This window comes from Poecile atricapillus, chromosome 6 (assembly GCF_030490865.1).
Source record: "Poecile atricapillus isolate bPoeAtr1 chromosome 6, bPoeAtr1.hap1, whole genome shotgun sequence".
NCBI lineage: Eukaryota > Metazoa > Chordata > Aves > Passeriformes > Paridae > Poecile > Poecile atricapillus.
In genome coordinates, this window is record NC_081254.1 from 28361540 (window position 1) to 28388500 (window position 26961).

Consider the following 26961-nt stretch of genomic DNA (forward strand, 5'->3'; position numbering starts at 1 on the left):
TGAAAGGACTATCACTAAAGCCTGTCACAGACCTGACTGTGCCTGGGGTTTCTGGAGCACTGATTCCAAGCATTGAGCTGGTGCTTAGCGAGAAGCAGTGCTGTTTTCTGGCAGAGTGAGTACCTGACCTTCATTTCTGTCGCCTCTCACTTTCTGCAACTCCCTTAGCTATTACTGGTGTATTTTGTGTTTTACTAGAGTTATAAAATGTTATTAACTGTAATGTGTTAAAATAAGGATAAAATAATCAGAATGCACTTCAGGATACAGGCAAATTTGCTGTGAAATTCTATAAATAAATGACTCTCATCCAGAAATACAGTGTGAAGCAAGAACGCAGGGTGTGCCAGTAGCTTTCTCTCCTTCTCATGTTGAGCACTGCCAGAAGGGGAATGATGCTGAATCTGTTTTTCACAGCCTCTGCTATGCCAGAACATTAGTCTTTTGGGGTAGAGAGTGTGCACTACTGCTGTTTTCTGCAGATACTCCTCAAGGAGAGAGGAGGAAGAAAAAACGTAGTATTAGTTTTGACATTTGCAAACTAAGAGATACTACTGTAAAGGTGAAGTGGAAACTGTAGCTGTTGTTTAAATGTTCTTTTAATTATTTTGGAATGCTTTAGGGTATTTTTCCCCATGCTTATTCTCAAAAACTTCTGCATCTTTACACATTGGTGAAATTGGGTGCAGTGGTTGAATCATATCCAGTACACAAAACTCTTTCCTCTTCACATCTCTTTCTGCGTGTGCTCTTCAATATACCATATCCAATTCTTTATTCATAGAATTCCAGGAGAAGCTTTCCTAATGCTCTTTCTCTTATTAGTGTTCAATAGCTTAACTTTAACTTCCATTCCTGCATATTTTCTACCTTTAGTGGCTTAGAAGTAAAAATGGTAAAAAATTAAAGCCCTTACAGTGGCCTAACATGTAGCACTTTGGAAGATGAAATCTGGATTCACTGTGGAGCAGAAAGCTGTGTATGACTTGAGGTTAGCACTTGCAGTACATCAGCCCTGTGCATTATGATCAAATTTACTGGACACAGTGTTTTTAGTCTGTTTATGCCATATGTGATACAGGAGGATTCTGTTTCATGAAGGAAAGAAAGCAAGCTGACAGAAGGAGTAAAACTACATATTGCCTCAAGGATAAAATTTTAGAAATATTCCTCTGGATTCCAGCAGTGGACATTACATAAGAAAGAAAAAAGTCTACCCTGAAGTGCCTAAGTTATTGAAATATTTGTAAAAGTAGGATTTGTCTGTCCAGAAATTTATTGCAATGTCTACTTCTGACCAGAGATGACATGAGTATGGATGCTTTCTAAAGTCTTACTCATCTACAGGAATCTGTGGGTTTTGAGGGTTGCATGGTTGTGTAATTCAGTGTGAAAAACATAAAAGGTTGCAGGTAATATCTTCAAATTATTTATTTACCTTACAGTTGTGTGAAATTAAGTTTCCTGAGAGGTCTGAGTGACATTATTTACTGTAAGAGGATCTGATCTTGTAGTTGTTTGTTCTTTGTGGTAAACTGAAATAGCACAAACAACCAAAAGTGTGCAGTTGTGCAGCTTTCTAATTAGAGTGCTCTCTTCAGTGTATTTGATAGATCATCGTTGGGGGTGGTGGTTATAAAAGCAGAAAGTAGAACTGTCTTGGCTGTGAGATGCAGTGATTTCCTTGTAGCATCTTATGGGGAGGAGTTTGCCCTGGACTCCAACCTACAGCTTTGGAGACTTTCTCTTGAGCCACAGCTCTGTCTTTGGCTCAGCCCTGGAGGGAGCAGGAGGCATTCACAGCACTATTTGTGGCCAGCTCAGGCTTTCCCCTTAATCACATTCCTGCTTTGAATTGCTGTTTGGAGAACTTGCTAAGGATGCCGGAAGCCTTAAAACAAGGCAAGCTCAAGTTGGGCTTGGCTGGCTAATTAAGGTGCCCCAGCAGAGCAGTAAATAGCACTCTTAGGTTATTTTGCCTGCATGCAGATTCTTGGTACGAGGGGCCTGGATCTCTGGGTCCTCTCAGCTCTGTGCAGATAACAACTCTCTGTTAATTCTCAGCCCATTATTCAGATTGCTGTTATATTTAAATATTCCGTCTGCATTTTGGCTTAATCTCTGAGAAGATCTGGGCTGTGGGCTTTTAGGGTTTTTTCAAACTTTTTAACATGAGCTGTGTAAATGCTGCAGTATGTTATTTTTTCCCTTTTAAGATATTTTATCCCATGCTGGTGTGACAGCTGTTCATGTTCACCCATCTTGGCAACAGTTAAAACCTTCATGTGGAGTAGTTGGCAGCTAGTCGATGAATGAAGGTTTTGACATTTATTTATTAATGTGTCCAGAAAACACCTGTAAGATTTTGCGTTCTCAAGTAATTCCATTTATTTGTCTTCCCTCTGAAGAAAAACAAATACACATCCTCATTTGTTTCTCCTACCCCTATCCACAGGTAAACTTCTTAAACTGGGGTTTCTTTTGTTTAAAGAAAATGCTTTGCTAGCAAGGCTTCTGTTATAAATAGTGGGTAAATGCACCTACACATCAGGGCTCTCTTTTTGAGTGAGGCTGTAGCAGTTGAAGTTTGGAGGTAATTTTTAGATACCCTGCAGATGGACTGTATGTGGGCAGAGTCTCTCACCTGCATCACGCTCACAAACCAACGTAGCTGGAAGCACTCGGGTGAGAGCACAGCTGAACTCAAGAGTTGGACACTTCAGCAGCCTCTCTCAGAGAAAGAACCTTTTCCTCATGGAGCAGAAACAAGTGCTTTGCTCACCTCTGGACTCAGAGTGTTTGTTTATCCGTCTTTGCCTTCCTCTCTGAACAAGCCGCTAGGTCTAACCGCACTTTAAATCAATCTGATTCCCCCACTAAAGACACTGTACAACCATATATATTTAATCCTGTTGAAAATGATTCTCAGAACAGATGTTTAAAGCTCTTATTAAAGGTTGCTTGGGACATTTTAAATAGTTGTGTAAAATTCCAGTTGTCCCATCTTCCTTCCTCCACAGCAAGTAATTATGTACCTCATGATTAGAAATTGGCTGGCTATGAGAGGATTTTAAAATTTCAGCTCCATTCACATAATCTGACACAGAATTTCTTAGGTGAAAGCAGAACTTTCCCGTTTTGATTTTTATTTTTTGACTGTTTCATCATTTCATATGACCTTTTTAATACCTTGCTTGGAAAAGATAATCTAGATTAATCAAATACCTGAGCTGTACCAATAAATGTAGGTGCTCCTAAGTGGTGCTGTCCTCTGAAAGTGACTTAGTTTTATTTGTTAAAGGTCTAACCAGAAGGTAATTTGGGGAAAGGGTTTGCTTTCTTTTCAACTGTTGGTTCTCAGTGATGTCACTGGTAGTTAACTAACCTAGCTTTTCAAGTATTTTCATTCCTTCAATAAATATATTGAATAGGGAATAGTCTCAGTAACCACTGAACATTTGGGGAGTTTACTAGTTTAACTTCATGTGATCGTAGATGTGGAGTGAGAGCAATGATTATAGAAAGCGACAGTTTTTCTTAAGCATTGGATTCTCTATTCATATGAACTTGTCTGGTCTAATTCAGGAGTGTATTTGTTAAGAGGACTGTTCTTAATTAATTCAATACTTGGATATCAAACATGGTGAAAATCTCTTGGGTTCAGATGTGGAATGATGCAGTCAGTCTTTCTGTACTGTTTCTTTCCTGTTTTGAAAAGAGTTTGAGCTTTATTCTAATTTTTTTGAGGCTCTAGATAGGATTTTATAAATTAACAAGTATGAAAGAATGGAGTTCTTATTCAGACTTTACTGATTTTGAATTTAAGACTTATTTGTTGTTTCTGTTCTTTTTGGTGGTTGCTAGGGGTTTTATCAGAATTCAACAACCTTTTACATCCTAAGCAATCCTACAGTACACCAATTAAATCTTTAAGTTATATTTTAATTGCCTTACTGAGAGCTCTCTAAATTTGTAAGAGATTTCAAGGATGATATTATTCATCAGAAACTTTGGTATGTTTTAGTTTACTTTTAATTTTTTTTACTTAAAACACTACAAATAATTGCTCAGCATGTCTACAGTTTCCCCAGTTATGCAAGCAGAGCTGCAGTAACTATTTTTGCACTTTGAAAATCAAATACAAGTCAGGTGCAGTCCTAGCTGAGTACTGTTTGTAGGAAGGAAGCTCAGTCTAGACTTAGTTGTAACCTGCATCGTTGCCTTCTCACAGCTGGTATAAGGCTGCTACAAAGCAGAGTTTCCTCAGTAGCATGCTCAGGCTTTCTTTACAAGAATTATTGAATTGAATAATTCAATGTGCTTGAATTATTTTTTTGGTGGATTTGTGAAAGGGGAGGGTATGCAACTTTTTCAGTTCTAGGAAACATTTTTTTGTGAGTTAGGAGACTTAGAGAAAACATAGAAAATGGGTGAGACTCACATAGAGAGAATTTTTCCTCAAACATTGGGTTCAGGATGTAGGCCACATCTGTAATCATGTTTTTAGAAATGAGTCCATATTAAATGGATTCTCTGCCAACAACATCTGGTTGCACTTTATGTACGTGTTTTCTTTCATAGGGAAAGCAAACCATATGACATAACCCCAGTCAGATAAAATGATTGTTTATAATACTTTGTTTATTTATATAGCACCACAAGATGAAATACATCTTCAGCTGAAAAACCTTGCAGCAGATTACCAAGGTGAGCAGATGACATCTGCATTTCCAGATGGCTGGTCTGGGGCACTGTGTTGTATGGTTTATAAACCCTACTTAAAGGCATATAAAATTAGTAGGTGAATTTGCTAATTGAATGGGGGCTAATAATTCCAGGTGCCTTCATGGGGGATGTCCCACATTCTGTAGTGGCACTGTGATGCTGGAAGTGCTCCTGGTGCATTGCATGGGGTCAGAAAGGGCGTTACTGTGCAGTGAAAACCTTCACAGACACAATGCCTTTTAGGACTGGCAGTAACCCTCTGGTAGTGGCCACTGCTATGAGTAAAATTTGAGAGCAGTGATTTGCTTTTATTAAAATAGCCCTGCAGTTGCTGTGCTGAACATGAATTGTTCAGACTCATTTCAGCAGGTTGGCCTTAACTGTGATCTTAGAAGTGTTCTTTGCTTACGAAACAAGCTGTCTGTGTGGCTTGTAGTGGTCCAGCCTGGACTCACTTCTTGGGTTCTGTCTGGAAACAAGCCAAAAGATAAGAATTGGAAATACCTTGCAAACATCAGTGTGATATCCTGTATTAAAAAATTTTGGGCTGTGATGCCCTGGGAGCAGGGGGAGCTGCACAGCGGGGTTCCAGCTGTTGGAATCCTGAACAACAGATCTCCTCAGCACGAACCTGCCAAGGTATTGAAAGGTGGCAGCTGTGTCTTTGTCACATGAAAGTTGAGCCACCTGCAGCTGTAGAAAAAGCTGTAGATGGAGCCCTGCTTAACTGGGCATGGAGGGTACTGTACTCCTGAATCTGAGATATTTGGAAGGAGCAAATTCCACGTGGGCCAGCAGTTATTTCAGAAATAGCTTCATGTATCAAAAGCTCTATGGGAGTTTCTCTACCCTGCCAGACCTTGTGTGTCAGTGAGGAACATACTGGGGAGGGAGGCAAATGTCATCTGCTGCAGGGTTTATTTCTTCCCTGAACAGGCTCCTATCAAATGTGCACAAGGAAAGAGCATTTTGACAATTTGTACCCAGATAAAGTATCCTTGTGTGCTTGATGATCTTGACTGAGATCCAGTGTGTCGTTCATTTTGCATTTTTTAGCTGATTATTCATACACTAAAGTTCCTTAGAATATGCAGTACTCAACAAGTAATAATTTATTTAACTCTTCATTGCAACTGATTAACTTTTCTGTTAGCAGCATAACTTCCTTTTTTGAGTCAGCCAAAAAAATGACAGTGGTTTATAATAGATATTTCTTGCATTACCCAAAAAAACCAGAAATTTAAATATTGTGGCTATTAGATCTTTTAAAATTAGGCACCCTAATTAACAGAGCTAAACATGACTTAATTACTTAATGTAATTAACAGAATATCTATTACCTTTTTAGTTGCTAAGCTAAAAGGTTTTTACTCAAGTACAAGCTTTTGCTGTGCATGATGACCCTTTAAAGGCTTTTGGGACTCTGTCCAGCTGGCAGCTTGGCATTGCTGAGCAGATGTGGCTGGTCTCTGGAGAGCTGATCTCTACTGCTTAGCTTTATTAATTCCTGACATTCATATTGATCCGTGGGTCCAAACAAAAGTAAAGAGTCTCAGGTGGAAATGGCATAATGTGTAGCTTCCTGTTGGCCTTTTCCTGCTTTTTTCAGGATATATTTTGGTATTATTAGTCTTAGCAGCTCTTATTTTGTTGTATGTGCATATGCATGTTTTACTGTTTCTTGGCTTCATATTCTGTTCTTGGTGATTCATAGAGCATCAAATTCACAGAAATCATGTTCTCAGCACTTTGGAAGAGCTTTCCAAATAATTCTGCATGCTGGTTGTTCACAGGAAGCAAGTGGGTGTGCTGGAAGAGCATTCAAGTTTCCCGAAAGTGCTCATGATCACTGAGGAACTGCTGTGCAGCTCCCTTCTGAGAAGCATTCTTCGCTTCTTACAATTATTTAATAATTAAAATATTGAGGTTGGGAGGAAGTCCATTTTCCTGTAATAAGGACAGGTGGTGTTGAAAAAGCAATTGAAAATGTGTGTTGATTGACTGAATTTGTTTTTTCCCTGAGGTGTAATTTATATCCATAAAAAGCAAACTATAGTAAGTTTGACAATAAACTCAAATCGCAAGTGACAGATTTTTTTCTTTGTTTGGGGAGAGCTGTAATCAGATGTTCTGTGCATGGGAAATCTTTGTGGGCCACCCATCAATATATTATTATCACAGTAGTAAAATGAAGTTGCTTTTTTTAAAAAATGTTTGTCAAATTGAAGAGTAAACATGAGGAGTTTATGAATAAGATGAGTGTGAGCAGACATTGGCATGTTGGAGGCACTGATCACAGGCGGTTGCAGACATGGTTCTGAAGGTTACAGGGGAGCATGCCAGCGGGCTGTGGATTTCCCCCTTCAAACACATTTTGTCACAAATAAACATGGTAATTGCTGCAGCAAAGGCTCTGCACTAATGCACATGCTGAGCTCATCCCAAGAAACACACAGCACTAGCCAATTTCTGATATAGTTTGGGAGAAACATTTATTTAAATACTTACTGAAAACAGATGTTTGGGAATTTTGTTGGGGTATATTAAAGTCTTCTTAAAAAAAAATTTAAATCCTGAACTGTAATTATAGTAGCTGATATTTTATACCTTTCCAATCCTTGGCCTCTGAGGCCATACTTCGATAATTTCTCCAAGGGAAGCACTTGCTGGTCAGGCAGTAGATTCAGATTGAGACCACCCAATAGTCACTGGGTAGAAGTCATAGCAATATGTGTGTTTTCATTTAGTATAAACATTTTTAACTTAATGACTTCCTGTTTCTAAGGATGAGAATAATCTTGCTTAAAAAAGGAGGAGGAGGAATATTAAAACAGGAAACTTGTGTGCACAACTGCCCTTTGCTAGCAAACCTATAGCATGATGCAAACTTAGGAGAAAGCTCATGAGATGTTTTGATAATTGCAACTTGCAATTCCAATGGTATTCGTCAAGTAGTTATGTTTGATTTCCTACAAAACACAAACTTGTGCATCTTGCCAACAGAAATGGACCAAGTAACAGGAGTTTGTTGAATGGAACAGTAAATGAGGAATGAGTTGATGTCCAGGAAGACAGAGAGGGGAGAATACAGTCAGTGTTTTAAGTGGTGTCTTAATAAATGTTACACTGGACAGGATTTCTGTTTAAGTAGGTTACAAGTCCCTGTTTACGTTTTGAAACCCAGCCTGCATTGCCAGATATTACTATAAAAGAGTAAAAAGAAAAGCTTAGCTGAAACCTCACTATTAGACTTGAATCACTAAAACATTCAACAAATTCAAGTTGAAGGTGTCTGTCCCAGTTTTGTTCACTTTCCTAACTGAATTTGATGTACAAGTTCTCAGTGTGACTGCCTTGTAAAAGTGGCTGTTTTTTGCCTTGAGTTTGGCAGTTTCAGCAGTGGAAAAAAGTGAGTTGCAGAGATAGGTAAGGGCTTGTGTAAGTTGGCTGAGGTGCACATACTCAGGAAATATTATAATTCTGTAATACTGTTTTATTTTAGACCTAGGTATAGATTAATTCTGCTGGCCTTCAACATGTATCTCATGTAGTCTTGCATCACCATTTAATGGAATGTTCTGTTTGATCAGCACATGTTCCCTTCCCTTAAGTAATTTTTGTTGAAGGGTTCCAGGTGTGTGCAATAAATGCCTTTAGCCTAAGCTGAGGATCTTCTTAGAAATGCAGCTACTGAGAGGTGACGTTTTAAAGTCGTGCATTTATTTTCCTGTGTTGTTACTTTCATACATTTTCTTCATACATTAAAACTAATATAACCACAACATGAAATTTAGTATCTTGTGTTTTATCTGTAAGTGGCAAAAGGTGTTAGAAGGCAAAGCCTGGGTGGGAAATAAAGATGAAGAATGGGAAAAGAGGAATGCTGCACCATACAGCAGACAAGCTTTCTTGTTGCACTTAAACTTTGCAGTCACTGTTAGCCATAGTTGCCACTGAAATTCCTTATTTTCAGTTTCCAGCCTCAATGTCTTAAGCTGTGGAACTGTCTCATTAAAAGCCTAATCTCCCCTTAATAACATTGTCATGAAATAAGGTTTTACATTTGCTGAAATTTGTCTTAATAGCATGTGGGCAGTGGCCCAATGAATTTTTTACTACCAGGCAAAGAGGACAGCAGTGGTTTCTACTGCCTCCTTGGCATGTCTAACCAGGGCATTCTCATCTATTCAGTTTTAGCCTTTCCTTTGGTAGGTCACTTGATTTCTGCATGGTTTACTTGCTGTGTTAGGAAGAAGTAGGCTGAAATGAAGAAAATCCTGCCTCTTAAACATGGAGTGCATGCTAGGATTCATTTCCACAGCATGCATTAGGAAGTTAGTTGCTTGCTCTGGGTTTGGCTTTCTCCCCGTCTCTTAAGCTGGTATGTGCTCCTCAGCACAGGAGCTTTTGAGTACAGCCACACTTTGGATACAAAACCAATCACACTTCACTTGAATGAATGTAAAGCACTGAACAAGGTATTTTTGCTTTTAGTGTTTCTAGCAGGGCAGTAAGAGGTAGCATCCTTCTGTTTGGAGAAATACAGTTCATTTCTCTTGGAATAACTCACAGGGTATGTTTTGTGAGGAAAGGCTTTGAGGTTCAACAGGGAAAAAATGCTTCATTATTTCATATATATATATATATGTATATATATATCCCACTGATTACAGAAGGTAGTCTTAAGGAAGTAGTGTGTTTTTGCCAAACGAGATCAAAGTTACTTGATGTTTCCACATTGTGTTTACAGCTAAAACCATTGTTCTGATTTGCATTCAGAGTGATGCATGTGACAGGCCATTATCTGGATTATTCAATGTGTATAATTAGGCATTTACTTTCTTTTCCTTTCAGCGTATCTATGCAGATTTTAAAAATTTGAAGTAAATTATCTGTGCACTTTGATAGAGCATTTGCATAATTAATTTGAGAGGCTGGTCACAAGGATTTGTTTTGAAGCTTTTGTGCCTAAGATAGGGTCCATTGATTTATGGATAGAGATGAGTATTGATGTGTCTTCTGCAGTGGAATAGCGTAGTGGAAATAATACCCCAGCCTGTGGTAATGTACTTGGGATTTCAGGGCTGGACTCTCACCTCTGGCCTACAGGCAAGCAGTTTTAGAAGTAGACCCTTAACACTCAGGTTTTGAGGTGCACTGATGTTTTCCTTCTGAAAAGGAAAGCTCTGCAAAAAGAATTGTTGCTGCCTGAACTGACACAGCAAACCAAGGAAAGTTCCCTCTCAAGTTGAAATTAGCCTTACTCAAACACCTGTACTGAAACTGTTTTAGAAACATTTTATTTTCAATTCATGATCTAATTTTCATTGAATGTAGAGGGGACCTGGATTTATATTGAAATGTGAATTTAAGAATTTAAAAAAACAAACAACAAACCCTGTGTGTACTTGGAGAGAAATTGTGTTGCTGTGTTGTGAGAATGATGGATAAGAAGAATTGTTTTCCCTCTTGCAGACAGGCACACGTGTGCAACCTCTGTTGCTAAGCAGTGGGTTATGTGGCTGGTTGATAGGAATGTTTCATTTCAAAGTTCACCATGTACCTCAGAAGTTTTAAGTTTTCCAAGGAATTCTGATTATTTTGGCCTGGAGGATCTGATCATCTGGAGTTCCCTGGTGGAGTGTCCTTCACGCCTGTCTGCATCCCTGCGCGTAGGGTGCAGCACCAGCTGGGGAGAACATCCAGAACAGCCACATCCATCAGCTTGGAGGGCTGCTCTCCAAAGTCCAGTGCTCATCACTGCAGAGAAACCTGCTTGGCATTCATGGTGTGGAAACGTCTCTTGAAAATCAGCACCTTTTTCCTGACCCACTTTGAGTTCTTGGACAGAAAAGTTTTGTGCCTTACTTGTTAAAGATTTGTTTTTCTTCTGAAAGAGGAACCACGAGATGTGGGCAGTCAGATTTTCTAAAAGTCACAGCAGAGCCCCTGCACGCATGAAGGAGTAAACTATATTAAGTGCCAGCTGTATTATTTTTAGTGTCTTCCTGCACTGCAGTTGAGAGGAGTAGGCTGGCAGTGGCCGTGATCTGGTGCACATCCTGCTTACCCCTCTGTGCTCTGCCTCAAACAGATGAGTGCCTCACCAGCGAGGCTGCCAGTTAAATTGCTGGCTCAGGATGCCAAAGATCCAATCCCTTAATCAGTTTGGAGGAATTTTGCTTCATGTGCCTTCTGCAGGTGATGCTGTTTGCTACAGAAGCAGCACAAACACAGAAATTTTGTCCCTTGAATTCTGCCCTGTTTCCTTAGAAACTAATTTCATACCATAGCTGCAGACTGAGCATCAAGTCACTTCTTGTTCTCTCTGTTAGAAACATGTGAAATCAAATTGAGGCAGACTAAGTGCAAATATATTAATCCTCACTTCTTGGCAGATTCTTCTCTTCTTTGCAGCAGATCCTCTCCTACTGATAATTTTTCAACTTGGATGCTCTAGAGAGCAGGGCCCATTAGGCTATGATTGCTATTCCTTTGATTAAGCTGTGAGGAGTTGTCACTGCTGGAAGTAAAACTTATTTTTAGTAGTTTGCATGAAACGTTCATCTTGTGTCTCAAGAAAAGGAAGTTCAGGATTGCCTAAATGTTTATTGTTCATGTCTTTAAAAAGAAAGAAATAGTGTGAATTTTGGGGAAAATTTGAACAGCTTGAAATGGAAGGGGGAAGTCTTTTTTAGTAGAAGTATTGCTCAACTGATAACAGATCTCCTGGGGTTTTGCTTCTGATAAGTAATTTGGCTGTGCTTCCCTAAAGCAGAGATATGTTGCATCTTCATAACACTTCAGCTACTTTTAATGACAAACCGTGTTTATTTGCACTGCTGGTCTTTTGTGAGTTTTGGGGATGAGGAAGAAAAAACTGTAAAGGGACAATGTTGAGTCGTTCTAGAAACTGGCATCTACAAAAGAAAGCAAGCAGAACGTGATAGTGTTTGGGTGAGTTACTTCAGTAGTTATTTTTTCATATGAGCATATTCATTACATTTTTCTTTCATTGTTACCTCACTGCTGTGTATTTCCTGCTCTAATGCACTTACTGTGGTTGTGGTGTGCAGCCTACCATACATCTGTAATTGAACTTCTACTCCTTGGTATTCCAGAACAGCTTCTGAAGACACGAGAAGATACTTGACAAGATCATTAAAAGTCATTATGCCTCTGAAGAGTCACTTTGTTGAATTAAATTCAGAGGTTCAGCTTGAAAATAAACAACAGTAGGTAGTTCTCCTTAAGCAAACGCCCCTCTAGAAAAGTATTTTTCTTCCTTGTGTCTCCTAATTTGTGTTACACTGTAGTTCTACACTGGCATTTTCCCCTTATACAGATACTAAATTAGCTCATTAGACTGAATTAATATTTGAAATTAGTCAGATGTTTGGGTCAGGCATCACAAAGCATTGGGGCTCTTCAATTCCTAGTTAAAAAGTTAGCTGAATGTCAAGCATCGCTCACTGCTTTCATTAATTTTCCCTGTAACTAAGGCACCAATCTGGCTTTCATTTAAACTTGATGCAGATTTCTGGTGCATGTCAAGTGGAGCAGAGTAAATCTGAAAAATAGCTTTTAATGATAAGCTATAGTTGACTACCTTTGATCGAAAGAGATCATGTTCCATGAAAAATAGGGTTATAAAATACTAAAAGGCAGATTTATACTGCAGCTCAGATAAAATAAAAAATAGGTGGGGTTTAAGGACATGTGGTTGAAAGTAAAACCAGTTTGAAGTAGTTTATTGTCTTCTGCAGTTTGTGATTTTTCTTCAAGTTTCCTCAGTACACTGGATCAGCAGTGTTGGGAGAGGGGTCTCAGCACAGATAGTTTGATGAAAATACAATTTAAAGAAAATTGCATGCTCCTCTGTCCTGGAGGAGCCAAGATGCAGCAGTTGCTGCCAGGGGGAGGAATACCATTAAAATGGATACAAGTTCAAAAGTAAATGTTTGTCTGTGTTCCTTTTAGAATTGTCTCTGATCTTAGTTTGGCAATAGTTCATTTTATTTGCAAAGCTGTCACTTTTACTGTCTAAATAAACACTTTGGTACAATTACTTCTATCCTAATCCATCATACATGAACTTTCATGCTGTTTGTAAGGGCTTTTATGAAGACAATGAAAACTGAGGGGAAAAATAGTAATTTCTGGTTTTTTGGTTTTTTTTTTAAAGGCAGCACTAGGAAATGATAAGTGAAATTGTATGACATCATTAGAGCTCATGAGGGAAATTGAGTGAGGTCCTCAGAGAGAACAGTATTTTTTTTGAAAAAATAAGAACTTAAGAAATAACTATGGAGACAAGACAGAAAGATAGTAAAGAGATTTTCTTCGTTCATGAGCAAGTTCGACTTTCTTCTTGGTAATGTAAATACAGTCCAGATGGCTGGAAAGTACAAGATGCTCCCAGGGGTTAGGGTGGAGGTTGGCTGAATTAAGCTTTGCAGAAGTCAAAAGTGAACAAGTGAGATACAGAGTTTAAAAAAATAAAACTGTAGTTGGATTTTATCATTTCTCAGTTTTAGGGGCTGAATTGACTGTTTCATGAGCATGATTAAATAAAAGAATATAAAGAGAATGTTTCTGTTTAAAATGTCATAATAAAGTAGGATGAATACATACAAAAATGTATTTTTCTTTCACCAGTGGAGCTGGTCAGTTTGTAAATAAATCATAACCTCAGCTTCCAAATACAGCTTGTTCTAATAAATAAGGGGCTTGATATTTCAGAGACGAGGAAAAGTATTTCAAGATCTTTATGTACATTATTACCTTTGCAGCAATAATTTCAAGACCTTTATGAACATTATTAGCTTTGGAGAAATAATTTAGTGTCATGGATCCAGCTATGGCTTTATCCATAAGTTAATGCTGGAAGAAAATAATATAATACATTTGAGGTTTATGTTGCGAAACATCTTTTGATCGTCTTCTATCAGGCAAAGATTCCTTGTGGTGCTTTTGTTGTGTCTTGATGCAACTGGGCTAATTGCGCCACTAATCACCATTGGGAATGTGGGGAAAATCCTCTCCAGCCTCTTCAAACTTCAGTTGCAGGTCTTCTCTTTTATTTCCACTATTCTCTTCCTGTCTGCAGGCACAATATGAGGCAAGTTTTGTCAGTCTCAGAAAAAGCTGCAGAATGCCAATAACCTTGCTGGAAATGCTTAGAAATAATGTTGCTGCAGTAGAATGTGAGTAACACTTCAGTTTCAGAGCTAAAAGACAAAACTATGTGAGTGCAGGTTAAGGGGTGCTGTGGATTTGATTGCTTGCAAAATAAAACCAAAATAGCATTAAAGGAAAAGGTGAGAAATCACCTTTCTTGAGGAAAGAAATCAGTGTCTGCCCAATTGATGATTGTAGCATCAATTTGGCAAGAATCCCTTCTTAGTAAAAACATCCTCAATGGACATTTTTAGGACTGAAATGACAAAGGCAGCTTGCAAAAGAAAAAAAAAAAAAAAAATTCTGAGAAATTAACCACACAGTAAGAACGTGCTAGGTCTTGCTTTTACTTTATAGGAGAAAACATACGGAAAGAGTCCATATGAATATTGCCTTGCTTTTTGTGTTTAGGCAGACCACTACTGTTATAACTGCAAATATAATGCAAATAAACTGCAAATTTAATATTTAAATATTTTTTACATGTCAATTTAGTGAGAATGGAGTCTCAAATGCACATACCTGAGTGAGTTGGGAAGTCGGTCTTGTTTCCTTATGTGGGAAATGGAACCTGAGGGAGCAGAAGTCTTGCTCCCTGCAGTGCCCATTCCTTTCTTGAAGCTCTGAGGCTGTGTTGGGTCTCTTGGGCAGAGCAGGAGGTGGATGGTCTGTGTACAGCACCAAGAAGTTGCTTCCAGTTGTGCGTTAGAGGTGGTTTGCCAGCACAATGTGTCTGAGCAGTTCTCATGGCAGGAGCTCACGTGGCAGTGGAGGAGGAGGAATGGGCTGATGGTGCTGAAAGCAGAATGCAGAAGTAGCGTGAAGGAAAGGACTTGCAATGGGTGCAGGGTAGGATTTCTTACAACCATTAGCAGTCTTGGCGTTTTGGAAGGAGTATGTATTGCTCACAGTGGGATCCTGCAAGCCACAAGGAGGGAGTGATTGGAGCTGATGGCTTCTGATGAGAAACCCAAGAGCAGCTTTGAAAATGTCCATGGCACATTAGTGGGTGGGGTCAGAGGACAGTAATGGGACTGCAGTAAAAGCTAATGGGTTGAAGTTGGTAAGAAATTGTAGAAAATGAGAGATTTTGTCTCAGGGAGAAGAAAGCAGGACACCTGTGTTAACAAAAGGTGAGAAAGGGGTCATGCCAGGACTTCACATTTCCTTTTCTTTTTAAAAAATAATGTAAGATATTTTTTTCTTCCAGGAGAGATTTAAAATTTGAGAGGTCTGAATACAAGAATATATGTGAAGTGAGGGGGAAAAAAGCAAAGCTGGGGGAAAAAGCAGGTTCAGGGGCATTAAATAGCAACTGAAAAATGTTAGGTGTCTTTTTCATCGCAATTTCCCAAACCTCGGACATAGCTTGAAAATTACTTTGCTTTAAAGGATTTGGTGTAGCTTTAACCTGTGCTTTTTCATTTTTTGTAAGGAAGGCTAAAAGAGTGCTGTCTGCCTCCTCTTGACAGGCTTTTTGAAGCTGCAGTTAGCATTTGTGTTTTGTCTGGTTTGACATAGCCATTACAGGAAGAGATGCAGTATATTACAGTATATTAACACAACTCCTCTTGTGCCAGTCTCAGCAGGGACCTCACCTCATTTGAAGGGAGCAAGGGGAGCAGAATTATATAATGCAGAAACTACTTCCCTGAGGCCACTTAGAAGGTCTGTTGCAAAACTGTACCCAGCAGTCGGATAAGGCCATTCAGGTGATTTCTGACAGTGTCATATCCCATTGCTTAGACTGTATTTATGTGAAAATTGAATAATGCAGTACTTAAAATACCCCACCTGAAACTAATTTTACTCTTGCTGAGAAAGAGTCATTAAGATAGATACAAGACAGCTACTCTATTCTTTACACCACCGAACTGTTGAGCACTGGGATTTGTTTGTGGGGTTTATCAGATGACAAAGGTAAAATGAAATAGCCAGTATTGCTATAAACAATAACCCATAAGATAAGTGTGAATTAACACCTTCATTTTCATATGTATTTATTTCAGCCAGAAGTCATAATTAAAGCTTTTACTCTTCAATAACTTGATTTGTAATATTTTTCTAAAATCAGTCTCTGCTTCCTTATCAGCACCAAAGCTTGTAGTGATTGTAGTGCTAATTCAATATGAGTATGAATGTTACATAAATTTTGCCTAGTAGTTTCTTGCCATTCTGAACATGCATCTTGGCGCAGTGATTGTAGGAAAAGCTAAAAATGGACTGTGCATTTTAATGAAAAGCAGCAAATAATTTCTTGCTTTGCTAGGTATTACTATGTTCTATTTATGGTAATTGTGGTGGGCTGTAGCTACTGCCTTGTTTCACAGTCTGCAGGGCTTGGGTAGTTCTCTAGCATCACCAGGGAGATTAAATTGCAAAGTTTCGGTGCATACTTTTTTCTTAGGATGTTGACAGCAATAAAAATAAAAGATAGTTTTTGAGTAGTGTTCTCAATCTCAGCACATTTTGACATATCACCTGAAGTGGGGTTTTATTATCTTGTTAAGATAAAAACTGGAAAATAAGTTTTGATCTACTATTATAATTAAACAAAACTGTTTCTTTGTATGATTTATGTTTAGAGCTTCAGAATCATCTAAACAGGAGGGAGGGTTCACATGTTCACAACTTCAGAAAAGCTGAATTCTCCAAGACCAACAGTGTGCTGTAAGGTCAGCTTTTGAGAGTTCAGTGGGCATCCCTTTGAAAGAAAAGATCAAGACATGCAATAATGTAAATAAAGCCTAGCTTGAAAATTTTAGCTACTGGTTTAGTAACTCCTGGTAAATGATTTTGTATGTGAAAATATTATGGGATGTAAAGACTATTTTATCATTGATGATCTCAGTATATGGAAGTGCAATACTGGCATGTTGTGTTTATGATGGTGACCTGTTCTCTGCGGAGCCATTTGAACCAGTTTGTTGGCAAAGCCTTGTGGCCCTGTTTGAGTCACTACAGCCATATTCATTCTCCTTTTAGAAAATCATGGAGGATCTTTCCATGTTCCCCCTTGAAAGGGGAATTCCAAAATTTGAAGTCTTGTAAGAGTGGTTTCCTTGACTACAAGAGTAATAATCTCTCTGCCATAGATTGTAAACACTTCCACACAAGCAGTCTTTTTATGTCTCTATCTGAAGTTAAGACATTTGTCTGTCTTTTCTACCATCCAAAATTCTTGACTTGTTTGGCAAACTAACTCCATAAAGCTTTGTCTTTCATTGGCTTTGTTTGTTTTGGTTTTTCCTTTTGAAAACAATTTGGTCTCTTTGTAGCACATTCCAGTTTTGTTCTCCTTTTATGACTTGTTCCTCTTGCTTTCCTTCAGCTTGAATTGAGAGAATTAAGTTCAGTTGTAGCTGTGATTAAAATCTTGCCTTAATTGAGTTGCAAATTTGCAATGACATATATTGGTCAGGGTGCTGATGTAGCACCTTTCCCCATTCCTAGTGCCTTCCTGAATTCTGACAATACTCTGTTTCTTCAGTTGCCTATGTTCATTTATCCTATATTTCTCTCTTCACAGCATGAAGTTCAGCACAGAGTGTAAATTGCTTTCTCCATGTTAGTGACTTATTAATTATCTGTCAGGAAAATTAAGTCCCTCTGTAAGTCCTGTCTTGCCTTTCCTTTGAGGTGTCACTGATACTTGGTCTCTGCGCAGTTTCTGGTAGAATGTGAGTTCTGGGTGCCATTGATGTACCGATATACAAATATTTCCAGCTTCCTTTGGAGGGATTCATGGTGTCAGTTGGCATTGCTCAAATAATCCTAAATGGAGAAGATGGTGAGGAAATCTATCCATTAGATTTACATGGGATGTCTTCTGAGTTACAAAGAGTAACTTTGCTTTTCCTTCCGCTAACTCAGTTGAGTACCAGCCCATGTTTCTGTGCCTTGCTAGCCTCACCTGCCTTACTGTCAGGGAATGCTGTGGGACTGAGTCTTGTTATTGATATACTGAGTTATGGTTGGGGATAGGGGTCTGTTTCGGGTTGACAGGGATGCTAACAGTATTTAGGGGAAATTCGACAAACAAAATCACAGTTTTGTTGAGTCAAAGGCGCTTAATAATTAGACAGAAGTTGCCTCTCTAACCCCTAGGAAATATGTTTTTGTTAAGTTTCTCAGGTGCTGACTTATAGTAAAGATGTCTTGTGGCCCTGGTATGACAGTTCTGTATTCTATTATATCATCTGTTTTGTATGCTGAGTGCTGAGAATGGAAAAGATAGAAACATGGTTAGATTGTCAGTTGTTTCCAATGAAGAAATCTCTGTTTGGTGGAACTGTTTGCATTCCTGTGGTCAGCAGTATAAGGAAATACCATGTTATGAAAAATTCCCAATTGTTTCCTTAAGGGCTCTTAGAGTTGCACAATCTTTTGATGGTTTTGTTTGTTAAAAAAAAAAGAAGAACTTAGTTGCCAGCTCTTCAGTTTTGACTCAAAATTCTCTTAAATATTTACTAGAGCTTTGCTTTTATATTCAAGGTTTGGATTCAAACCAGAAGTGTGTTTTCCTAATGCACACTGATCAGCCATTATAATATGAGTATCTGAGGAAGATTATAATTTCATTCCAGGGCATGTTTCTTTGGTATATCCCAACAGTTCCTGGACTATCTATCATTGTGATTACTCTTAGTTTCTGGATGCAGCTCTAAAACATTACTTCTCTAAGAGAGGGAGAGGTAGCTCTCAAGTAACCAAGTGGCTTTTGCACTTTAACTCTCAAGATAAATGATATTTCTGACATATAAATTATTTTGTCCTACAGCTGAAGCCCATATTTAGCATTTAATTTGTACTTGCATTTTCAATATCCTGTTAGGATTTGTGTAGTATGTCTGATTTCTGACATATGTGGTTATTCAGTTGTATTGCAAATTTTTTGAAGCTGTTCATGTTCAATATCTGTCTTACTGCTGTCATCTTTTGAGTTAAAATCCATCTCTCTTCCTAATTTATTCATACAAGAATGTATATTGTTATTTCCCCTGATCTGAGAGCTGACTCTCAGTTTGTTCTTTAATGCGTGACTGATACTCCTTCCCAGATTTTCTTTTTCCCATTCTTGATATGATCTGCATCCTTTGTTACTGATTATATAATTTTATTTTGGGCATGGAGGCATTTAACTGATGAACAAGAAAATGAGCTGAGAATGTGACTTAAACAATTCAAAGTGCAGTGAAGACATTTCCTGACCAGTGCCTGTGTCAGAGTTTCTTGTTCATACTTCAGGGGTGGATAGAATGAGATGAAAGACCCCAGTGGATTAAGCAGAGGGAATTAAGTCATGGCACTAAATGGCAGAGAAGTTTCATAATCATCACATTTTTTGTTGTTATTTTAATAATGAGAATTTTGAAGTAGGGAGGAATGAATAGCTTGTGAAAGTGCATTGAGTGGTAATAGGGAGAAAGGATGTGAAGGAGATTGTGACAAAGGACAGGAAAAAAATTTGCTCAATAGCATATTATGTTTGCAGTGTCACAGTTTCTTTCCCCCACAGTACCTCCTTCTACTGAGAGCTGCAGGATCTCCAGCTTGTGCAGTGCCCAGAGGTGGGGACAGAAAGCTGCCACTGCTGTCCTGGGGCTACACGGGCTCTCCTGGGAGGGAGCAGTGCTGTGCTGCTCTGGGGAGACTGAGGTGGTGTTGAACACTGTCAGATATGGGCACCTCTGTATTCTGCAAACCAGCGCTGTTAGATCTAAAGCTAGCAAAATTGGAGAGACTATTAAATTTTCCAGTCTGAGTGGTCTGTCAATGCCTTCTGGAAACAGTAGCTGCTAGCCTGGAGGAGTCTCTTCTTGCCTGTGACGGCTACACTTAACATATCAGGAGCTTGCATAAAAATAGCATTTCCTTATCTCTAACAGTGTGAAGTAGATGAAAAATAAACTGTACTCATGCCAAGAATAAACAGTCACGTTAGAGTGTTTAAATTCCTGATGCTGTGGAGTACTCACGCTCTAGTATGACATTTTGATGCCAGTGCATTTCTTCTTTCCCCAGTCGCTGCCATTGCTTTGTGTGCTCTGCCAGGGAGCAGTTGGCAGGACAGCAAAATGAGAAGATGTGCCCAAGCCCCTTATAGAGCACCTAGGAAGAGAATTCTGTCCCCTAAATCTCCCCTGAATCTGTATTCCTCTCAGGTCTAAAAGAAGATGAAATAGTCTTGTGGTTGTTTACCTTTATTACACCTGTAATACACTGTATAAGTACATTGTTCATTCCTAAATGCAAACTTGATGAGCAAGGCATTGACTTTATATAAGTAAATAATCAGGGAAAATGGAAAATTTGAGCTATAACAAGAAGCAATAACATCTTAGCTTTACTTCTCTTGGAAGTTTGTTTTTTGTTTCAGAATATCTTGTGATGATGGTGTCTTCCAGTAATTTTGCGTAATTCTCACTTGCATTATTTTTGCGCACATTGTTTTTTTTGGTTAAAAAAAAAAAAGTTCTTTACTCCTGAAATTCATAGAGCACATTGAATAATCCAGCTTTTGGTGATGATTGAAAATGGGATAACCAGACTACTGAAGCATTGAAACTGGTAAAGTATTTCTGATGTGATATGCTGAGAAAACCTGAGCAGTAATGCTTGAGGGTACTACAGTGAAGTCATGAAAGAATAAAAGGGAAAACAGAATGGTTGAGTCTGTGAAAACCTGATGAGTTAAAATGGGGTAACAAGTTGGTGACAAGTAGCAGCCTTGCCTCATGGTAGGCTGATCTCAGTGTTTTCACAGTGCATAAAATGTCAATTTGCAATGTATAGATCTTAGAAAATGTAGCATATGTTTTGTATGCGTGTATGAAATGAAGGAGTCTGGCCCCTGTCCCCCAGCGTGGAGTGGCTGAGAGAAAAAGGAAGGTGATGGAAATAATTTGTCAGGTTTGACTGAAGATAAATTGTGGTCAAAGCCTGTGAAGACAAAAGATGATAGAAATAAACAATTGCTATTTTATTTACTCATTTTACTTTCATGTTAGGAGATGAATGCAAGAGGAACACCCATTACTGCTCCGTGGTGGGAAAGGGTCAGAGCAGGGCGGTTGTTTCCGTCGGAGCTTTGAGCACTAGCAGCTGTCAGGTTTTGAAGGGAGGTGTTGTGTTCCTGTCCTGTGTTCCTGTCCCAGCTCAGCGCCTGCTCTGGAGTTCAGCTTCCTCAGAGCTACGAGGGGAATCGTGGGTTGTGGCTGTTATGCTCTACTTTAAAAATGCAGCAGGTAGCCTGGATTTTTTGAGTTGTAACCTGGTCAGTGTTGAGATTTCCGACTAGGCACTCTTAAATGAGACTTCCCTTTGTGATTTTATTATATAAAAAATGCATTATATGATAACAAAATAAAATGTAATTCAATGAAAAATTATGAGAAAGAGTTCAAGAAGCTGCATGTTGTCTTGATGCTTTAAGTATACAGTACATTCCAGTAATGTTGAGAAGCCTCAGGAGTCAATCATGTCTTTTTTTTGCTTTACAGGTCAACTGTATTACTAGAGAAGAGAAGAGCTGCAGAAAAACTCAAGGTACCTAAAACATTTTACTGCCTGAATTCTTGCTGTGTTCTAGTGTAACAGTATTAAGGAGGAGGAGGGAACTGAATCAGTGAACTGCCACTTTTAGAGTGGTTTTATTAAAAACCACAGACAAAAAAACCCATCACAAAAATCTCAATGTTGTACAAAATACTTTTGTGGGATGAAGTTTTACCTCAGCTTTGATGTTTCTACACTTGTACATTTATTTGTAAACTTGAACAAAGCTGCATAATACTTGCTCTATATATTTAATAGAACTGTATAGATGTAAGGGTATTGAGGTGTCCTGCAAGCTCCAGCCTCAGTGAGGTGGATATTCCCTTTTTGTACAGTGGGGTACAGGCACCAGCTGATGATAAATATCATCAAAGACAAGTGCATGTGGTCTTTGTGAATGTGAATTGCAGCTTTGACATTCTTCAAGACAGTTAGCAGACTTTGCTAATAGCAGTTGGTCTGTGTTCAGTTCCTAAAGATGCAAAAGGAATGCATGAAAATGGCAGAACCTGAGCAGCAGCCTGGATTCTACAAGCTGGAACTGGGGAGTCTTTTATACATTTTTCAGACACTTCTCTTAATATCTTACAAGTATCTCTGGTATAGATAACATATATTGTGTTGTGGTCTTTATTTTTATAATAATAGGCAGCAAACACTCTTACAGTGGAATATTTTAGGGAATTGAGTGCCTGATCTCTTATCTGAAGTATTTTTTGTCTACACTCTTTTCTCTAGCTCCCCAGGTCTTTATTAAAATAAGACAATGTTATAACTTGCATTTTCATGTCTGTTATGTAACTAAAAAGACTGTATTAAAATAATCCTGTTGCTAGCACTTGGATAGGGTTCTTTTGGGGGATTTTTCTTAGTTGGAGAATTTTTTTCGCCTTTCTTTGCTGTAAAGTATTACCTGTGAGATGCTACACATACCTTGCAAATGGAACACTATGAGGCAGAAGCAAGGAAGAAGTCAAAATATTATCACTTCATCAAAATGGAAAGACAATGGCTTTCAGTAATAAAAGCTGATTTTATACTACTGTGCATTTCAAATTGAGAAGAGCTGAGCTGCCTTCTTCCACTAAAAGTGCATCAACTTGTTACTTGTGAGTAATGATGTAGTGAATTCTGGTCCTTTCTGTCCTGCTGGCGCTAAGTTTGTAGTTTTTGTAGCTGTGTAGGTTGCTTGTGCCACACAGAACAAAAGCAGTTTGCTACAGATGAGAGTACAGTTTATATAGAATTAATTTATACTATTAATACAGCTTTTAGAGATGAGCTGTATCAACTCTTTGTGATTGATGGGAAACTAATGGGTGTTTTCTGTTTGTTTAAAGAGTGTGAGAATTTAAAAGGAAGGGCAACACAACTTACAGTCCTGGTAAAAACAAAATGTGTTCAGTTCTTGACCTGCTGGTGGTAGTTATGATTACATTGCAGGTGATATAAAACTACTCATGTCTGTTATTTGGACAGAATTGATCATAGAGGAGAGCAAAACCTGTCTGCTGTCCAAGAGCAAAACCAACAGTGTTGTCACTGATGTGTTCATCTATAATGCCTTTCATTTCAAGAAACAGGGTAATTTCTTGGTCCTTTCACTTATGCTTTAAGATTATTCAGATCACTGATTCCACCTTTAAACTGAGGTCTTCTGTGATGCTTAGGGTATTTAAGATACAAGATGTTTTCCTGGGATCTGGGGAGACTGCTAGACATGGAGCCCCAGTGTGGCTGCATTCCCTGCAGTGTTGGACTGGCTTCTCCTGCAGGCTCCTGGTAAGATGAGAAGCTGGCAAAAAGCATAAAAAGGAATTAATGTGTAGCTGGAAAAAAGATACAAGGGACTCTCAGACATTTTATCTGGCGTCTCCAGTGCTGAAGAAGAGGTTTCTATCTCTTTGCTCATTTTAGACAAGAGACTTCACTCTTGACGTTTTTTTGCCCCTCACTGTGCAGAACCTGTCAAATCCTTTTCCTGACACTTTCTCCCCCTTCAGTCCTTGAGAAAGACTTCAAAAGAGATTTTTCCCAATTGCAAAAGGAACCAGGCATGGCCTTTCTTACTCACCCTGCATTTGAAGCATTGATAAGTAACATGTGGCTGGCTCCAAACTGCTGACTTTCCCAGGCATTTAAGAAAACACTGTTAGGAGTATGGTTTTAAAAGAAACTACAGAATTGTTCTCCCTTCTTTGCAATTGCTCTTTTTTGTAATGTGTCCCGAGAGGTATGATTCTTTTCTGTCTGAAGTAGTGAGAATTCACTACTGTCTTTCTGATTAACATATATTGAAAAGAAATGTCAAATTTTTTAAAACTTTTCCATATGGGAAGGTTTTCTTTATTCATAATCTGTGTCATGCACTTCAAGTTTAACTTTCTTTTTCTTTAATGCCTTTGGATCATCACATGTTTGGAAGTGCCCTAGCAGAAAGAAAAATATTATTTTTAGAAACTTGAGACTGAGTAAGAAGAGCCTGGAATCAAAATCTACTGTCTTGCATAATTGTTTAAACCTGCTACAGAGATTGGCAAAGGTATAGACTGAGAGGTCTTTTCCATAAAAGGTGGTTGGGGTTTCATCTTTAAAGACAGGGTATGCCTGAGGACAGCCCTGGTCCTTTTAATAAGAGTTAAGTTCACCTGAAAGGTGAGGCTGAAGGTGAAGAAGAATGTAACCTGGGGAGTTTTGAGCTTATTCAGTAAGTCCAATCTGATTTATCTCATTATAATGATGGGAGAATATGGTAAAACAATGGCCTTTTTATTTCCTGCTCTAAGGAACAATCTAGAAGTAAATTGTACAAAAATACAGTAAGATGCAAGACTAACATAATTCCATTTTCCAATCTATCACTGGAATTGATTTTTCTTTTAAAATTAACAATAAAACCCCAAGCCCTCCCTGAAATATGGACAGTGTAGCTGTATTACCCATAACCATTTAACCTGGTAAAATAAAATTCAGCATTCTCTTAGCTGTAGGGAAAGCTGCACTCTCTTCATGTTATCCCACGTGGTTTGTGTGAGGAGGGATTAGATCTTGAGCTATTAAAACATTCAAAGGACTTTTTGGGGCTGTTTCTGAAAACATCTCACAGAACTCTAAGATTCAGCAAGTTTGTAAAGTTTATTTTTTTATCTCTCTCTCTCTCTCACTGATATGAATCACATTTCTAAGCTGCAGGTTGCATTACTCATTTAGACTTTTAAAATCCCCTTACACATAGTACTGAGGGAGAGGTCAAAGTAGGGCAGAGCAGGACAGTTGCCAAAGTATTTTACATGTTACCAGTGTAGAGTTGACTAAACCTTTTGTCGGTTCCTTGCTGAAGTGTCAGCCTTTAGTGTCCCATTCCCATCTCCTGCACACCCTCTGCTTTCCAGGATGGCTGCTGAAGCTCCTCTGAAGGTCATGTTCCTAACTAGGCTGCTGTAGGGTTGATGGTTTTGAGCCCCTGGGCTTTCTAATCCCTGTGAGAGGCTAAATGTGTTAGTGGGACTATTTTAAGCATCCTTTTGAGTGCTTTCTTCCCACCCTGCCCAGTGCATCTTGAACACTGCCTCTCCATTCTCCAAACAGCCCTCGCCTTTCCAACCCATCAAGGAAAGGCTTCCTAGGGTCAAGCAAGGGAAAGTCTTTAATATGTGTTTATTCCTGGATGTACAGTATTTCATGCAAACATGGAAATACTGTGTTTTCTGTCTTCTGTCAGCTACTAGCCCTGATGGAACCATATTTAATCATCTAGAATCCTGGGGTCCTCCAGCTAAATGTAAATTTATTGTCCCCTCTGAGCCCCATTGTCAGTGAATTTCCTGATTTTGGTCAGTTTTTTAATTGGTGCTGTTTAAATTGCCCAGATGTGACTCTTCAAACATCAGTGACTGTAGATAATCCTGTCTGCATGGATGATGAAACAGAGTATGTGACACAATTGTATTTCTGCCTTAAATGCCTGTTTCCAGTAAATATTAGTAAAAAGAAGTTGTCTTGCAGTCTGATAACAAAGACAAAATTAAACACGGATTTGGGCTTATGCACATTTCATACAATTATGTAATCTGATGTCTTGTTCTCTTCTGAATCAATTTAAACTTTTTTTATTCCTAGTATGAGAAGTTTCAATGCATAGAAGTCTGAGTCTTTGATTTAATCTCACTAAATATTTATAGTTGCAGACAGTAATATTTGTTCGTGCTGTATTTGCGATCTGTGTTTTTCTTGTTTGGATTGAAAGGTAACCACATTAATTGTGAAGACCATTTGCATTTAAAGTCCTGCATTTGTTGGACTTCTCTTTCCTGTTGAGATGAAGAAACTCTCTGGAACTCAGTTCCTGTTTACTTGGCTGTCTCAACCTTGTCCTGTACGGACGTGACAACAGTGTTGTATCTCTTCCACTTCTCCAGCTTTCCCTGCTGGTTGTAGTGTTCATGCTGAACTGAGCTGTTCACTGTGACCAGTTCATCAAACTGGAGCTCTGCCCAGATACTCATAACAAATTAAATAAAACGTGGGATATACATTGTGCAAGTTAAAGTAATCAAAGACAATTAAAGATAAAAGGAGATACTGTTCAACATTTCTATAGTTGTTGTCTTTCTCCTGGAAAAGCACTTGCTTTTTGTGTAGCTCCTGTTGCTTTTAGTACACATGTGAAAGAGCTGTAGGGTTGTTGGTAGTGTTTTTAATCATTATTTTAAAAACACAATAATTTTCAGCATAGATTGTTGTTACAAACCTCAGCACCAAGTGATGATTTTCTTGTCTCAAAAGAGCCAAACCTAAAGTTTCTCTGGCATAAACAGACTAAATTTGAGCACTTGTACTGCTTCTCTCATTGCAGTGGAAAGCTGGAGTAGCTTAGAAATTGAGGATGAGGAAGATTAGTAAGAAAACAGGAAAACATCACCCTAGGATACTTCCAGGATTGCTGCTACTTCGATGAGCCATAGCAGTGAGGAAGGCTTATCCAAATTCCTGCAACCTTTTAAATACGAATAGGGTGCTTGAAGCGAAGATCCCTCTTTCTCCTCAGGCATGCTGCTAATCCCTGAGTTTGTACAGATTTTCTGTAGCTATTATTTCTGCTGTGGATTTAGGAAAAAGACATTCAGTCTTTCCAAGACAGCACAGCTTTCAAAGACTTTATTTCAGTTATGTTAAAATACTGAATTGTTGGTGCTGCTTTTTTTTTTTCCTTTTATCTTTTGGGGTTTTTTTCCCCCATGAGTGCGTGGAACATGCTGAAGAGTGTTGGATTTCTCTTTGCCGTTTTCCCTTTCCGAGGTCACTTTCATGGAAGCAGTTTGCTGTCAGCAGATAAGTTTCTGTATCTCATTCCCCGTCAGATTCCTCAGTCCATGCGATAAAGGGAGACGGGAGGAGGAAGAGGACAGCATTCATGTGAAGTCTGTGATTGCAGCAGGGAGCAGAGGAGCTTGGTGGGCACCTCCAGAAGGAATTGTAGGGAGTGTACATTACCAGGCA

The 26961-nt window shown here is 38.6% G+C and overlaps 1 protein-coding gene across 3 annotated transcripts in view; it reads left to right on the top strand.

Annotated features, from left to right (window-relative positions):
* The window catches only part of ADD3 (adducin 3), a 92441-nt gene that overhangs the window by 12086 nt on the left and 53394 nt on the right, over positions 1 to 26961 (top strand). For all 3 annotated transcript variants that reach the window (XM_058841232.1, XM_058841230.1, XM_058841231.1), the window contains exon 2: positions 21408 to 21453. The gene's annotated coding sequence lies outside the window, so the exon portion shown is untranslated. The remainder of the gene's footprint in view (positions 1 to 21407; positions 21454 to 26961) is intronic.